The sequence below is a fragment of the Corvus kubaryi genome, unplaced genomic scaffold (assembly GCF_017639235.1).
Source record: "Corvus kubaryi isolate FWS band 111438036 unplaced genomic scaffold, C.kubaryi_AGA036_p1.0 split3-73, whole genome shotgun sequence".
Taxonomy (NCBI): Eukaryota; Metazoa; Chordata; class Aves; order Passeriformes; family Corvidae; genus Corvus; species Corvus kubaryi.
In genome coordinates, this window is record NW_024582091.1 from 6,140,440 (window position 1) to 6,156,639 (window position 16,200).

At 37.1% G+C, this 16,200-nt stretch overlaps 1 protein-coding gene across 14 annotated transcripts in view; it reads right to left on the bottom strand.

Moving 5' to 3' along the window:
• Positions 1–504: 504 nt before the first annotated feature.
• KHDRBS2 (KH RNA binding domain containing, signal transduction associated 2) overlaps positions 505–16,200 on the bottom strand; it is a 299,012-nt gene continuing 283,316 nt past the window's right edge. For 5 of the 14 annotated variants that reach the window (XR_006014102.1, XR_006014104.1, XR_006014101.1 and 2 more), the window contains 4 exons: positions 15,038–15,142; positions 7,761–7,810; positions 3,276–3,413; positions 505–763 (listed from right to left, as the gene is read on the bottom strand). The gene's annotated coding sequence lies outside the window, so the exon portion shown is untranslated. The remainder of the gene's footprint in view (positions 764–3,275; positions 3,414–7,760; positions 7,811–15,037; positions 15,143–16,200) is intronic. The other 9 variants (XR_006014113.1, XR_006014112.1, XR_006014114.1 and 6 more) reach the window with 7 other exon arrangements.

Below are 16,200 nucleotides of genomic sequence, written 5' to 3' on the forward strand. Positions count from 1 at the left end.
ATACAACATTCAGTTCCAGAAGATTTTTTCTCCCGTTAGACCTATAAACCAAAAGGAAGAGTCTTCATGCAGATAATGATTTAAGGTAGGAAATTCTGACAGTTCTTATATTAAAACAACCTATTGGATATACTGCAAATTCCTTTGCCTTCAAAGAGTTACACACCTTCAGGGACTCTCCAAAGCAGGACACATGCAATGTGTTGTGTGTTGGAATACATTATCTCTGTTCTTAGGTTATTCAAAGAGAAGCTGGAACATCCGTATTTTCAGCAGTGTTGATGCAGTGCATTATTTGTTGCAGTTCAACACATTATGCAGCAAAACTCGGTGTACTGTGCACCTTCTGTTAACATACCTTCCCCTGTTTAAGACTAGAAAATATTAATAGAAAATGGGTCATATAAGCAGGAAAGTGTGTTGTAAAGGAATTGAAACAAATAGCATGTGTGCTGGCTCTCTGCTAGGCTTAGGTTTTTGAAATCCAGACAGAATCCACAGTTGGACCATTAAAGCAGAATGGGATTTATTCTGTATAGTTTCATCATCTTGTTACAATCTTTGTCATAGAAAAGGAAGAGAGAACCTTGTGCCATTTTCAGTTCTTGTTTAATATCTTCTTCACAGGAAAATGCTGCCAGGATATTAAACTCATCTGTTCTTTTGGATAATAAGGATGTAATGTACCATTCTGACCTTTCCAAATGCTGTGTTTCAAATTACTGTTCATTAGATCTTTTTTCTTGATTAAAGTCTCACTAACCTGTAGAAACAGAACGAAATAAGATCTAGTCAAGACATAGCATATCAAGCATGATCAAAACAAAACCACCCATTTGTATAGCTCAAGGGCTATAACACATATTAACACTTTGCGGGCTGTACGATTCATTCATAACAAAGAAGCTAAAATGATGTCTGTTTAAATTTTTCACATGCTAATTTAGAATAGAAAGCTGAAGAACTTTTATTTGGTTCAAAGTTTAATTATGAGAGTAAGAAAGACTCTATTTCTGGGATCCTGTAGAAAAGTTTCAGAGATGAAGTCATAAGAGAACTGAATTATAATCCTCAAATAGAAATGTAATTAAATGATAAAATATATATGACTGAGGGTCAGATTCTGTTAACCTTATTCATTTTTATTTAGATTTATAAATAGATATTAAGGGCAGAAGAAATTATGCATTATTGTCTAGTCTAACCTCCTGCATGGTCCCAAAATGTTATCCATCAGCCTCTGTAGCTTCTGAATGAGATGTAGCCTATCTTTCTAAGAGACCTATCTAGGTTGATAGCTCTAATGGTTGAAAGCTCTCATTGTTAATTTGGTGATGGGGGAACAGACTGGAATTCTTGGCTCCAGCTAATTACACATTCCTTACTCCTAAACTAAAGGGTTCTTTACTGTCAGTAATACTTTTTGCATGTAGGCTGAAGGCTGTAGTCAAGTTACTTCTCTTTCTTCAGTCTTTTCTTGACTGAATTAATAGCTAAGAATTTATTTAGTATTTCACTATTGGTACATTTTCCTAATTTTTTTTTTCAGAATTCTTTTTTGTACATCTTTTTGACTTTCCGTACCTTTTTCAACAAACCATAAAAGTGAATGGCTTTCCAGTAAGTTTCTCAAATGCGGTGAAAAAGAAGTGCCAATTTCTGAATACTATTTACCTATTTACTCTTACAAAGATTACATTTGTCATCAAGTAGCATCCCATTCATAGTTCATATCCAACTTACATCTACAGTGACACTGTGTCCTTCTCAAAACCATTATTTTTTGGAATAACTCAGGATTAAAACATACTTAAACCAAAATGAACTATTAATCTAAACAAAAAATTAGACACAAGCTGTCCCTTCGTATACAATTAAAAATAAGTCATACACTACTCCACTGTGTTCATAGTTTAATTCTTTTATCTGTAAGTGTCCATATTAATGGGACTTTAAACTTAACACTTTAGGCTGGTTTCTACTTTCTTTTTAACAGTGAAGTGGTTTTGCCTACAGTTTAACCTCTGCTGAGGAGAACTGGCCAGCCTTGGGACTGATGTTACAGAATTACATACACACTTGGTGGTGATGAAATAACTGCTAATGGTGCTCCTGAGAGAATAACTCAGCATGGGTGTGGATGTTATGACTGCCTCCTGAGGAACTGCACTGTCTATCAGAGCAATTGCTTAGCTGTTGTTTACTTTTTGTCTGCGTGGATCAGTAAGCATTTTAAAACCACTGGGTAAGAATCTCTCTATTAGCACTTATGAAACCAAAAGACACATTAGGAAATAAATATATTGTTGTAACAAGGAAATCACCCAGTCTGGGCAGCGGATTTCTTTTAAGTGGTGTCTCTCACACCCACAAGTACTAAGAGATGAACATGGGGATGCAATGACAGGTAACAATTCATGTGATTCTCTGTAGGAAAAACATTAGTATCATCAAGAAGAGCAACAGCCTAAAGCTCCATGTATAACACACTTCCTCAGATACATTTTTTTCCTGTACAAAAAGTACATTTCCCTAGAAAAGAAGCAGAACTCCAGGAAGTAGTTGTAGCTGCAGGTTATACCAGTTGATTTCTGCTACAATGCTGGGTCCCAGGAGAAGGCAAGTCATCAGTCAGGAAGGGTTTACAATGAATCTAGATACTGTATTAACTATTTTCTCACTTTCAATTCATACAGAAAGTTCAATATCAAAAGGAAGTAGCAAAGCCAAAGCAAATAATTTAAGATCCTTTTGTAGATCTCATATCCCTTTGGATGCACATGTGGTTAGGGTTAGCCAGGCAATGCACACACACACATAGTGACCGAAATGGGAACTTACAAACCTTTTCAAGTGTCTACATATTTGAACTAACAGTGTGGCACAGCAGCATCAGCTGACTTGTTCTGCCTGTGGTGGCCTTCAAGAACATTCTTACTGCAGGCACTACAGACTACATGTATGAACTAATTACCATAATGTAACCTCAACTGACTACAGAAACCATGAGAATCTCCTGCTGAATATCAAGATTCCTTGGAGGAAACATTTCTCCTTTCTTGATAAACTGCAATCCTTGGTGTGCTTTCCTAGCAGGGCAGTACATGGAAAAAAGACTGGAAAACCACAGCACTTCACATGGTTACTTTCCCTGTCTACATGTAGTATCTGAATCTGTTTAGGGATCATGAATGTTTTGTTTTGGGCTATTATAAAACCATACAATAGAGCCATAAGGCTCTTCCTTTTCTAAGACTGAGATTGCTGTCACTCACCCTGTTCAAAGTGCTGCATGGAGAACGACACAAATATATTTTATTGACAGCAGGACCAGGCACCTTCATTTTTCATCCCAATATTAAGCCTACATAAACTTCAGCGTCATTGATTTTATGTTTTGTGTCCACGGGACTCTGAAAAAAGGGCCCAAAGAATAACAAATGAACAACTATTTAAAATGAGGAGGAAGAAAGAGTGAAGTCTAATTGAACAAGTGTGTAAAACTGACAAGTTATTTTGACAGCATTAACGAGTGATAGCTTGATTTTCAGAACATTCTGTCTTTTACTTTGAAAAATAAAATTTAGGTAGTAAACCTAGTTTTCTTGACAGGCCCTTGAAGAATAGATAGGGATTTTACATGACAGGAGATCTCATTGTGTTTATGAAACATTTTTTGTATCCCCAAATATTTCACCAGTAAGCCAATCCCATTAAAACTAATTTAATTTTATCAATGGATTGTAACATTAAGGTTTTTCTTGTTTTTCCCCTTTATTTTTTTCCTGGTTTCTTTTCTGCTTTTTAAAGCCCTGGGTTTTTTGAAAAGTCATACAATTTTCTCAAAAATTAAGTAGTTGAGCTTCTTAAGACATTAAGTATGTATGCATCCTTATAGGAATCAGCTTTCCTGGTAGCTGGATAGATTTCCCAGTAGCAGGAAGACATTTACATATTCAATTTTTGTTTGAAGTTAGATGTCAAGCAAGTTTCTTAGGACTCAGTTCCCCAAATCCCACTTTATGCTTGCTTGGAGAGCCATTAGATCCTTGTATTTGCTTTTATTTCATGATAATTTCCTTTAGTTTTTGTAAGCAATGAAGCAGTCCTTAATCACTGATCCCTTTTGATAAAAAACAAGCCTTTTAATTCCTGCAGGATATTTGCTAACCTTGCAGTGCTCAGCGAAGTGGCTTGCAGGTACACCTTATGAATAGAAGTAGTCAAATTGCACAACAATGATGAAGTAGACTTGGCTACTTAAAATGCAAATAATTAAAAATTCCAAGGTACATTTTTAATTCTACAAATATCATTTGCAAGGTTTTTTTAAAAATCTGGCTTTAATATTCACAAATAAAAATACAAACAAGAGCAACAATGACAAAATGTAAGAACCCTGAACAGATCCTACTAATGGTGGCTGTGATTGACCATATTTTGCATTTTGTGAAATTAGGAAGAATTCTTTTCTCTGTGCAAGCAAAGAATGTTACATTCTGCAACAGAGACAAACCCAAGATTTGAGATTCTCTATGCCCGTATTGTGGCTGTCACAGACAATCTCTCAGATCAGAAATCAAAGGTATTTTTTTCACCTATATTTGTGTCCTGCTTGCCTGTCACAGTCCAGGATGGCATATGGATTTGTAAGGACACAGACACCCACAGTCAGACCAGCACTCTCAACTCTTACATTCATTTCATGGCTACAATTAAAGATGTTCAGACCTTATTTTTATGGCCTTACTCAGGTGAATAAGTAACTCAGGGTGACAAAATCTGGAAAGATATGAATTACATGATAGTAGAATAATAAAAGCAAGGGTGAAATGTGCTAGTGTACAAACTGTAAATACAAATGCACTGCACTATGCCAATTCTAGTGTCAAGGTGATGGCCATAATATAACAAGACTTTATATTGTTTGCTAAGACCTTTCTGGCAAAAGTAAGGGTGCAGAAAAACTAGATTTTCCATGAATGATATCAGTATATCAGTTATTTCAAATTATTAATATTAAAAGTCATAACCACTGAAAATACCTTTTCCTCCTGTTGGAGACACAGAATAGATCCCCAACAGCTGAAATTTACACAGCTCGTTATTTAACACGGCAAGAGCTACTGTCCTTTACCCCAGGGTTAAAGGGATGTCTGGTAAAATGACATTCTCTTATGAAAAGGGAAATAGGTGAATATTGACAATAGGATTCAGGGCACATTTTTTATACTGTCAAGAATTTTGGATTTGTTATGACAGAGTAGGAATGAAGGCAAACCCTTCACATTTGCATAGACAAGAAGTAATTATTTTGATAATTTTGAAATCATATGAAAATTCTAATGCGCAGACCTAAAATTCAATATGCAATCTAATTTGAAAGCCTTCCCTTCTTCTTACAGAGTATAATGAAGTCTACTATGTACAGAAATTAATAACATGAAAATACAACATGAAAGAACTTATTAAAACAATTAAAATTACACTTAGGGGTATTTTACTGATTTTTTATTGTTTTGTAGCAGTTTCAAGGCATCAAACTTTTTTTACGTGGAGAATTCCAGCCTTCCCTGAAACTTACGTAGAATTTACTTCCCAGCCAAATAGATCTGTGAAATCCAAAAAAAAAAAAAAAAAAGAGTGTACTCTGAGTACCTGTCACAAGTGTGTGTAAAGTTCAGCAGAATTCAGAGGAAATGTGACTGCTTCCCTGTCGTCTTGCCAAAGGCAACAGCTGGTGAGTGCCTCAGGCTCCAAAGAGGTGCTGGTTCAGAGATGTCACTGCCAGCTCCAATGTGCAGTTACCAATCCACTGCCCTTGGGAGCACAGGCTGCAGGAAACCCCCTCACCAGGTAGGTTGACCTGGAGCATTTAGTTCTTTCACCTCCTGCTATGGACCTGGAGAAGCTACAACAGCTTTTGGAGACCCTGGCATGACGCTGGAAGCAGCGGCTGGAGTGCGGCTTGGGAAGAGTAAGACTGAAATCCATGAAACCCCACCTTGATCATGGCTCATCCTACTGGGATGCATAAAGCCTAAAACCATGGCACAAACCAGAAGAGGCAGACATTCCAAGATCACTGCTTGTGCCCCTGGTTCTCAGCACCAACACCTGAAACTTCATGCTCATTCTTCTCCAACTTTTCAGTGCTCTCCAATAGCTGGGTATTTAATCTCTTCAAGAAAAAAAGCCACTACCCAAAAATAAGTTACTTAGGAAAGGAATTTCAAATTTCATTCCCTCAGCACTACAATTAAAGCAGTTTGCTCATTGTTATAGCTTTAGTTTGTACAATGGAATATTCTGTATATGCTCATTCTGTGTTACATATATATGCACTGTAAATATGACAGTGATTCTGGGTCTGTGCTAAAACACCTAACAGTTACTGAACACAGTTCCTGGTGCAGTGCGATGCTAAAACTCTATGTATATAAAACCAAATAGATTTCAGTGATGGTACTCACAAGCTTATGTTTTATATTTCCTCAAGTTCTTCCTGTATCAGATCAATATACTCTTTTAAAGGGGTAAAATAAATATCCTTTTATTTCTCTGATTCTTAAGAGTATCAAATCTCAGTTGCTTCATATTGCATCACCTGTGTAGCATGGAACTGAAGACTTGATTTCAAATCTTCCCAAGTCAGTGAGCATCACTGATGGCTTGTGCTGGCTTGAATTTAATCACCACTGTCCTTTGTGGTCACTATGCCAAAAAGTCACTGCATTTCCAGTCCTGAATAAAGAACGCTAGTCATGCACACAACACCGAAAGTGAAAAAATATGTACCAGGAGGTCAACAACAAAGAATGAGGCTTTCCATTTTTTATTAATCCAAACATTTGTGTTTCTAATTCAGGGATTATGGTTCAACAGATGCCAACTGTTTACATTTCAGGAAAGGTCCCTCTGGTATGTACGAAGGATTTGTCCTGAAGTGAATCTGCTTGATCTCTATAAATATTTGGAGGTAGCGTGCTACTTTAATGGAATTAATAAAAATCGTGGAGGTTTTTATTGGTACACAGACTATACTCCACAGAACACCGTTGAAGTTGATGTAGCCCATTTATTAAACCTTCTGCTGTACTGTAATATTTAGCACAGCATAATTCTAGAGAGAGATCTTACCAGCTATACACCTATGATGAGACCTACTGAGGTGAATAGGATTGCTTATTGTAATAAGATATGACTTTATATTTTACTTTCTTTGTCTGTCTGACATTGGAACTTGCTTACAGGTACCAATTCCTGGAGTTGTACAAAATTAATCAGAGTACTGGGAGAGAAAAGAGTATCTCAGAAACCACAATAGGCAATTCTTAAAGGCTGATGATTTAATGACATCTTTTATAGCTTATGGTAAGTCAACCTTCTGTGGTTTTAGTAAAAAGCTTAAATGAGTTCTCGTGTTTATTTTTCACAGTTATTACATTTATCACTCTTAACTGTCCTTTGCTTTGGTAAGGATCATTCAAATATTTTTACTTATATGCCTAAATATATTATTGTTTTCTCTTGTGTTGCCCTTCACTCTCCTTTTGTCCTTGACAAAATCAGTTTTGCTGTCCATTTTTCCAGTTCTCACAGAGAACTAGCTGTGCCAACCAACTTCCATGTGATGGAAATACCTGCCCTTTTGTTGACAGGACAGACACATGCAGGATTGTACTGAGGTATCTGCACCTCTGAAGCGTATACACTGCATTCTTTAAGTGAATTATTTGCCACGGTAATGTTATGCTTACCTCATTCTGCCAGCTGAATCCACAGATACTGGGATGAGCTGAATGATTTTCTACAGTTCACAAATTACAAAAAAAGTGGTTTTTACTCAAGAGTATATTTATGATAATGCTAAACATAATGCAATATTACAGAAAATATTTCTGGCATACAGGGCAAGTAGAAATTCTAAGAAGGAGATCTGGAGCACAAGAACAGCAGATACATAAAGAACATAGAGAACATAGATTATGTTTTTGTATTTAATTCAGGATAATTTTTCCCACGTTTTCATTATATGATGCATTAGAAGAGCCTGCAAAAGTTTCACAGTCCTTGCACCCTCTTCTGAGGTTCTCTGCAGAGATAATTCTTTCTGATTTTATAGGAAAACTCAGAGTGAGTACCTAAATACTCAAAATATTTTCCATTCAACTACCAATTAAACAACCAGTCATTACAAAAAAATCTTTATCTCTGCACTATGTCAGTATTGTCATATCTTAAATATCTCTCTGGATCAAGGTTGATTGGGAGAAGTTCAAAGGCTGGATGAGATTCTGACAAAAAGCAATAGGAATAATTGGAAAGCCATAATAAAGGGCTAATATTGCACCACTTTGTATTCATATAAAGGTTGATGCCGAATATACTTTAATTAGACTAGAAGAATATGACTCAAAGTGAGATGTCAAAATAGGAAGTGCATAAAAATATAAGCAGGGTAGCACTGAAAAGACAATTAAGACATCTCAGAGATTATGTTAAAATGGGCAACTGAGAAATACACCAATATGCAACGTGCATTTTGACAAAATGCAGAAAGATGTACTTCCAAACTCTGGATACTAAATTATATTCCTTGATTTTAAATTCATTGGATTCATAGAAAATATCTAGAAGTCATTGTGTCCATTCCAATAGAAACATCTGGCTGATGCATAACTGATGCCCAAGAAACAGTTGAATGGGAAGTACAATTACAATATTAGATTGATTTATAGCTCAGTAGTCTGCTTTAATCTGAACCTAAAATACTTGAAAAATTCTAGTGGCTAAATTGTCAGTGCTGCCTGTAGACGAAAATTTTATTATTAATTAAATTTAGAAACAAGCAAAAGCAGAAGAGCTCAGAGAAAAGCAATTTTTTTAAAAATGCCAAATGAGCTTGAAAAAATCACTATGCCTAATTCCTAGTAAGCACTGAACTGAAATGCTTCTAATACGTCATAAATATGTGTTTTTGTGCAATGGGAACAACCATAATTCTGATGAAAACATTACTCCCTAATCCCCCAAAAAGAATGAATATGGCAAACCCCACTTCAATCTTCTAGAGGAACCCAAATGTTGAATTCTGTTCTGTACATTTAACACAGGGGGAAATTCTAGAGCAATGTGACATCTTAAAAAAAAAAAAAAAAGTGTAAATTCTTCCCCTTTGAGACAAAAATGAGGCATCAAATTCCTGAGACTGGGGATGAACTTCCTCTGTTGCCAGTTATTCCTCCTGGGTAACCTATCCCTACATTTGTGACCTTAGCTTATGTTTGGCACTGGTTATCCAACAGGCCATCTCTTTCTGGGTGCATACTGCAATCTGGGTTTATCAGTGTCACTGCTTATTGAAATAAGTGAACCAACATGCTAAAGCAGAAGGCGATTACATAGCGCAGTGCAGCACACGTAGCCTTTATCTGTGCTCCATTTACTGAGAGATGAGGGGGTTCATGCTGATCATTTTAGTTTTTAACCCCTATAAGAGTGTGATTCCAACCTGTGTTATTTCTTATTTATATAAACACTAATAATTCATTGCCTGTTTCAATACTATGGAAAATTATGCATGCATTGCCAGCCTGTTCTTGACTATTGCTTAAAAGGAAACCAATAAGCCAAAAGCTGGGTTCACTTTGAAGGCTTCAACTTCATGTAGGTTTGATGTTAAAGCTAGAGAGAGTGCAAAATCTGTTGCCCTGGCAAGGAAACTTCCTGTGCTAACATCTAGCTTTCTGCTCATGTCTAGGCACAGGAGTTTTCAGGAGCTGCTCCAAGTCATCCCTTCAAGTCTGCGTTGTCTCCTGATTTTGAAGCACCTCGTACTCCTTGGGTCTTTATGGGTAATTTCTATGCAAGCACTGTTAGGCAAGCACAACACCCCTTGTTCCTTGCCTGAATTTCAGTTGCTCCTGCTAGGCAGCATCCAAGACACATGGCTTCTTATTTTTCAGAGAAAAAAAGTATTCCATCTTGCTTTGTGTTTCCAACTGCCATCTTGAGATTCCAGCCCTTCTAACTCTCTTAGCACATTTATCTCGTGACTAAGAGGATCCAGCTGCTTGTACTGAGGAATTGCTGTCCTAACTGAAGTCTTTGAACTTGCAATTATCTTTTGAAAGTCTTTACTGCACCATCTATGTTCAAAAAGGTTTTATATATTAAAATGACAAGTTTAGAAGTACATTAGAGGAGACAGCCAGAGTATCTAAATATAACTATGGAAATGAATATTAAATATGACTTTACGAGAGGATGAAAGTGCATGGATTGAATTTCCATCTTGGATTAGGATTGTAACCACAATTTATTTACACTGCATGCTGGTTCTGTCCTCTTAATTTTCTTCACTGTCCCATGAAGACTGGCATTTTTAAGTTGCAAAAACCTATGTAAAAATCTCCTATCAACTCCACAGGAGCTATGATTAGCAAAGGTAGGTAACAGAAAGGACAGGAAACTGCAGCTGTGTGGGAGAGAGGCATTCCCCAAGAGTGTCTGAAAGACAAAACTGAGTTTATTGTTTCAGCAGTGGGAAATCTGCTCCTAAGGCCTTGAAGAAGAAGTCCATTTCTTTAGTGACTGGTCCACTGTGCAATATGGAAGACTTTGGATCTGCATGTGTCAAGTTATTGCCCAATTTTAGACATTTTTGCACAATGTAGTTCAAAATAGATATTTTTATTCCAAAGTCAGGAGACATCCTGTGCATTATCTCTGCATTATCAGAGACAGAAGGGAAGAAAGAAAGGTGACAACACTAATTGGATTGATAAATGTTAGGGAACTGAGGAAAACCATGACAGGAGAGGAAAATCTCTTTCAGTAGACTGGAAAGTAAAAGAGAAAAGCTGGTAAAAGTACCCAGCTTTGTCTGTGATCAGAAAAAGCTGCACTTCTCACATGAGATATTGAAAAAATAGGTCCTACTTTCTCATATAGCAGGAGAAGTAGAATCAGGGTATTACTCACTGGGATGTAGTGGTATCATTTTATGCAAAAGCTTGGATCATTCTGTGTAATTGGCATCCCATGCAATTTATTAAATTCAAAGAAGGTTTACAGAGAATATATGGAAACACCTGACCTTTCTCTTCTCAGGGTGGGCTACAAAGAAATGCATTCTGTGGAGGATTCCAAGTGGAATTTTTGGCCCTGCCAACTCAGCATAGTCATCACAGGTCTCAGAGGCTCCAGCCCTGTATATTTACTTTGCTTGAACACAGTAGACAAGGACTCTCTATGGACACTGCCCATGCTTAGTCTGTCATCCCAAGAGCCCCTGAGGAAAGAACTGATACTCTGCAATAATGTGCTGCTGCAGCATCTTACTCTGCCAAATGTGTTGGCCATTCCTACAGCTTGTGCTCAACAGAGTACTTATGGAGGATGCAGCATACACCAGCTTCTCCACAGCCGTGTTCAAGTTCAGAAAAATATGTAAATAAAAGGCTTTGGTTTTTATACCTCCCCCCCCTTATTTCACGTATTGAATCTAAGGAACGATTTATTCTTCTGGGCAATTTGTAGAAAAGTACAAATGCATGCATGGAGTACTAACAGACTTGCCAACTTATTCCAAAAAATGATGCACCTAAACAATAGCTGGGCAAATATTCAAAGAGGCATCATACTACTACTACTACTACTACTAACAACAACAACAACAACAACAGAAAGGGGCAACTGAGGAAGACTACAAAGGCTAGAAGGTGGTGAATGCACAAGGCGAAAAAATTTTATGGCCTGCAAAAACATCAGTAGTAGTGATGAGGCATAAATCAAAAAGTAGCTACTTGATCTTTAGGCTGAGGTTACAGGATGACAATTAGAAAACTATGTTTTCACTTCTAAGTGGTTTTGTCTGATTGGAAATCACCAAGAGACAAAAATTTGGTGCTCAAGATGACTTTTAAAATGAAATCAAATTTCAAGGAGAACTGTGACTTGAAATGCAACATTTATTTCTACCTTATAAGGCAGTGTTAGAAGAAGTTCCCTCCGTATCTTCCTCAATAGCTTTTATATTAGCAAATGCTCATATACTCAAGGGCAAAATCACTGTGATAGAGAAAGAGAAGGGGTTCTTTTAATTTGCTTTGCTGTTTTGAACATCCAGTGACCTGCAAAACCTGGATAAAACCCATTGGTTTATTCACTCACTAGAAGGATTTAGGAATATCTCTTCACTTTTACAGGAGTGATAACTGCCAGAGCTGTGAAATTTGGTAATTATTGCAGATATTATGAATAAACATTGGTACCACTGATGTGCCTCGTATATGCTAACAATAGGTACAAAAGTTATTGGATTGCATAATATTCACTTCTACCCTGGAGAAGACTTAGGATCTTATTCCATGGAAATAATGAAATGAATGGAAATCAGTTAATAGGATTAAACCCACTGTAGAGAGATGTGAAGCATAAAGCCACAGTTAATGACTCGTGATCTCTCTCCCCCTGTCCCCAGTCAATACAGTTTCTTTATTCCTCTTTGGTCCATATAACTCATATATATTCCTCTCACCTAGTAGTTCATGACCTTGTTCAAGTACTTGGTCTTTTCCTTAAAAACTCAGATGATGTTAAGAGTACTTTTTTTAAACAGCAATGAAATGTATTATACATGTGGGAATCAAATGAAAAATATTAATTCTAAAATGGTGCCTCTATTCACTAAAAATATTTATGTAAATGCAATTTAATTTTCACATCTTTGGTTCGAGCACTCCAAAAGAAGATGTGATGCTGAAACCAGGGTATTATTTTGGCATGCTTAGTCCTTCACCTGATTTTCTCTGATCTCTTAATATCTGCACTCTGGTTCAGTATCACAAAGCAAAATATGTACTGTTCTTTCCTCAGCTGAGCCACTTGCAGGATGTTTCAGAGTATCTAGATTAAGACAATACTTCATTATATAAATATGAATCTCTGGGACTTAACTCGTATTTCAAGGGACAACAGAAACTTTAAATGTTTCTCATACTAAAAAGATCTCAAATTCTGTATTTCCATTATGACGAGATTCATACCAAACTCTTACTGAATAAATAACATATGTAGTGTTATTGAATAAAAAGAATGGCCTATCTAAATAGAGAAGAATTGTTGTTTTAAAGACAATTGAATCTTGAGTATTGCTTTAAAGACAGTGCCACTTTACTAAATCATACTGTAGCTTATGAAAAATATTGCAATATATTTAAAATCTGAGATTATAATTAGCTTTCCTTTAGCTGACAAAACTCCAGAAAATACACTGATAGATATATAAAGGTAAGTTTTTCTTCCAGATCCTGAGATTTACAAAATAACCTAATGGAAAGCAAAACACAGAAGTCAACTCAACCTGTGCTCAAAACCAGTGCCTAAAGTTTTCAGGCATAATTAGGAGAGCTCTGTGGAGTTAACCTGGTAACACTGTGCTAAATCTTGGAATTCTTCTAACTGGAACAAATTTTCAGACTGTTCAAATTACTATCACTCTCTTGGCACTTGTGCAATAAAGTTCTGATTTTAAACCCATAAGAATTCTGCTTCAGTAGTATTGCTGTGGATGAAATATCACACTATTTACTCAATATCTTCTGAGAAAAATACTATTTGGTGTGAGGAGTGACTACAAAGTAACTATTAAGAATTATATCATAGACTTGGTGGTATCTTTAAAAACTGGAGTTATTTTTTGGCAATCCTCTTGCTTTCTTTGCCATTGTCCAAAAGACACAAATTGAGCTGGCAGTGTACGCTTGTGGCCCAGAAGGCCGATGGTATCCTGGGGTACATCAGGTGATCCTGCCCCTCTGCTCAGTCCTGGTGATGCCACACCTGGCGTGCTGTGCCCAATTCTGGGCTCCCTGGTACAAGAGAGACATGGAGCTCCCGGAGCAGGTTTAGTGGAGGGGAACACAGATTATTAATGGAGTGGAGCACCTCTCTTACAGGGAAAGGCTGTTGAGCCTCGAGAAGAGTCAGCTGAGAGGGGAACTCATCAATGTCTATCAGTATCTGAAGGGAGGGTGACAAGAGGATGTTTCCAGGCTGTGCTCTGTGGTGCTGAGCAATAGGACAAGAGGCAATGGACAGAAATTGATGCACAGGAAATTCCACCTGAATATGACGAAAAACTTCCTTACTGTGCAGTGACTGAGCACTGGAATAGATTGTCCAGAGAGGCTATGGAGTCTCCCTCACTGGAGATATTCAAGAATTGTCTGCACACAATCCTGGGCAACGTGCTCTAGGATGGCCCCTCTTGAGCAGGGAAGTGGGATCAGGTGACTCACTGTGGTCCCTTCTAACCTTACCCAGTCTGTGATTCTGTGAAATTCCTTCCCTCTCCAATCTGGGCATGTGGTTAAATCAAAGGACATCATCTTTGCTGGGAAGGAAGATGGCAGTACAGTATCCTAATTCTTTGTGAGAGAAGCTGGGATTTGCACTTCAGGAAACTTTCAACCCTATAGGAATGGAGGTCTATGACAAGGGTCTGGCATACACTGAAAGCCTTTCAGTCACTCCTATCCCACTCGCTGTCTGGAGATGATTCCAAAAGAAACTGCATTCAGTTTGCCTTGAAGTTTAAGAACAGTCAGAGAGGAGGGATGAGCAAGGCCATGCTCTGCCCAGATTAATGGTTGTCAGTCTGCTTGTGGACCTGTCAAATGTAACTATGCAAAGTCTGCTAAGAGCAGGAAGTGGATTTGATATCAAAGGCTACATACAGGCAGCAGCTCTTAACTCAGGGCTTATGTAAGTGCATATATATAAGGACAGAAGCCTCTACTTAAACCAGCCAGTCAACAACTCTCTTTCTGAACTGTGGTGTGTCTCCAGAGATCCTTATTCAATTATTAATGCATCTGCTGCTAATTTCATCATGCAGAGTGTGAATTTGTCTTTCCACATCGAGCTCTAAGGGAAGTTTGTAAGAAATATAGAACTTGTCAGCATGTAAGAGTCAATACATTACTGCTGTGCTGCAGCCATTTATAACAAAACTAAAATGAGCACTCACTTGTTTGGCATTAATTTAATGTCCCACTTAGCTCCTATCAGACGTAAATAGCTGCTTCATCCATTTAAGCATTTCTGTTCGTGCACATAATGAAGTACTCTGTACCTGTCAAGTAAGCAGAATTCATAACTGAAATAAGAAATGGATGAGAGAATTCAATGTTCTTAATATTAAGCCTCTACAAGGGTAGCACCAGACTCTTTATGGCTTCTGTGAGATTCACCTTTTATTCCACTCTTCAGAAACCATATGAAGACATGACATATACACATGCTAGCATGCCAAAATGTTTCGAAAAGGGATATCTGTTCAACTTCAGGCACAATTAACAAAAGCTGTAGTTGTCGAACACACGCTATTACGAAATAAAATACTTAGCCAACCTCTCAGTATTTAATTTTTTTTTATGTTCTCCATTATAGAAAAACACAATTTAATTTTAAACAGTATTCTAGTTGTGATCATACTCTCTTGAGGAAATTTTTATGAGAATGAACAGAGATAATGACTACTATTAGTCACTGTCATTAGCATAAAACATTAGAAATGACAATATTTGTAACAGGCTACGACATGACAATTAAAATATGACTTTTTATCACTTGTGTATGCTTTGGCTACAGCTGGTTGCTATTTTCTAAAGTTAAACTGATAGAAGTCTGGTAATGGTATATTTAATAGCATGTTCATCATCAGATCTAACTGTTTTCCACCACAGGGTATGAAGTTTTATGTCCTCTATCAACCCAAAACAAACAGCCCTACTGCTTAATGGCTCTTCAATTAATGTTTATGGTGCTACTTTTATAGCCTAAGTTACAAGAAAAAAATCCAACAAAATCCCGCCAAGAAGCCATTTAAGAATTTAAGAAGCTTAATGGGACTTCAACGAATACCAAAAATCACTAAAACATGTATGAGGTCCCACAGTTAAGGATGTGAAATAGAAGACACTAGAACGACATTACAAAGACATTAGAAAACAGAAATAGAAGACATTGACAAATTCTTCTAGGACAATGTTATAATTGTCATTGGAGGGGGAGAACAGACCTTCATGTAGGGGAAGATGATTGAGGGACTTCAGGTTGGCTGCCTTGCAATTGCTGCTCATGCTGGGTTAAAACAGAGAAGACCTGCTCATCCCAAGTCATGCACAGGTC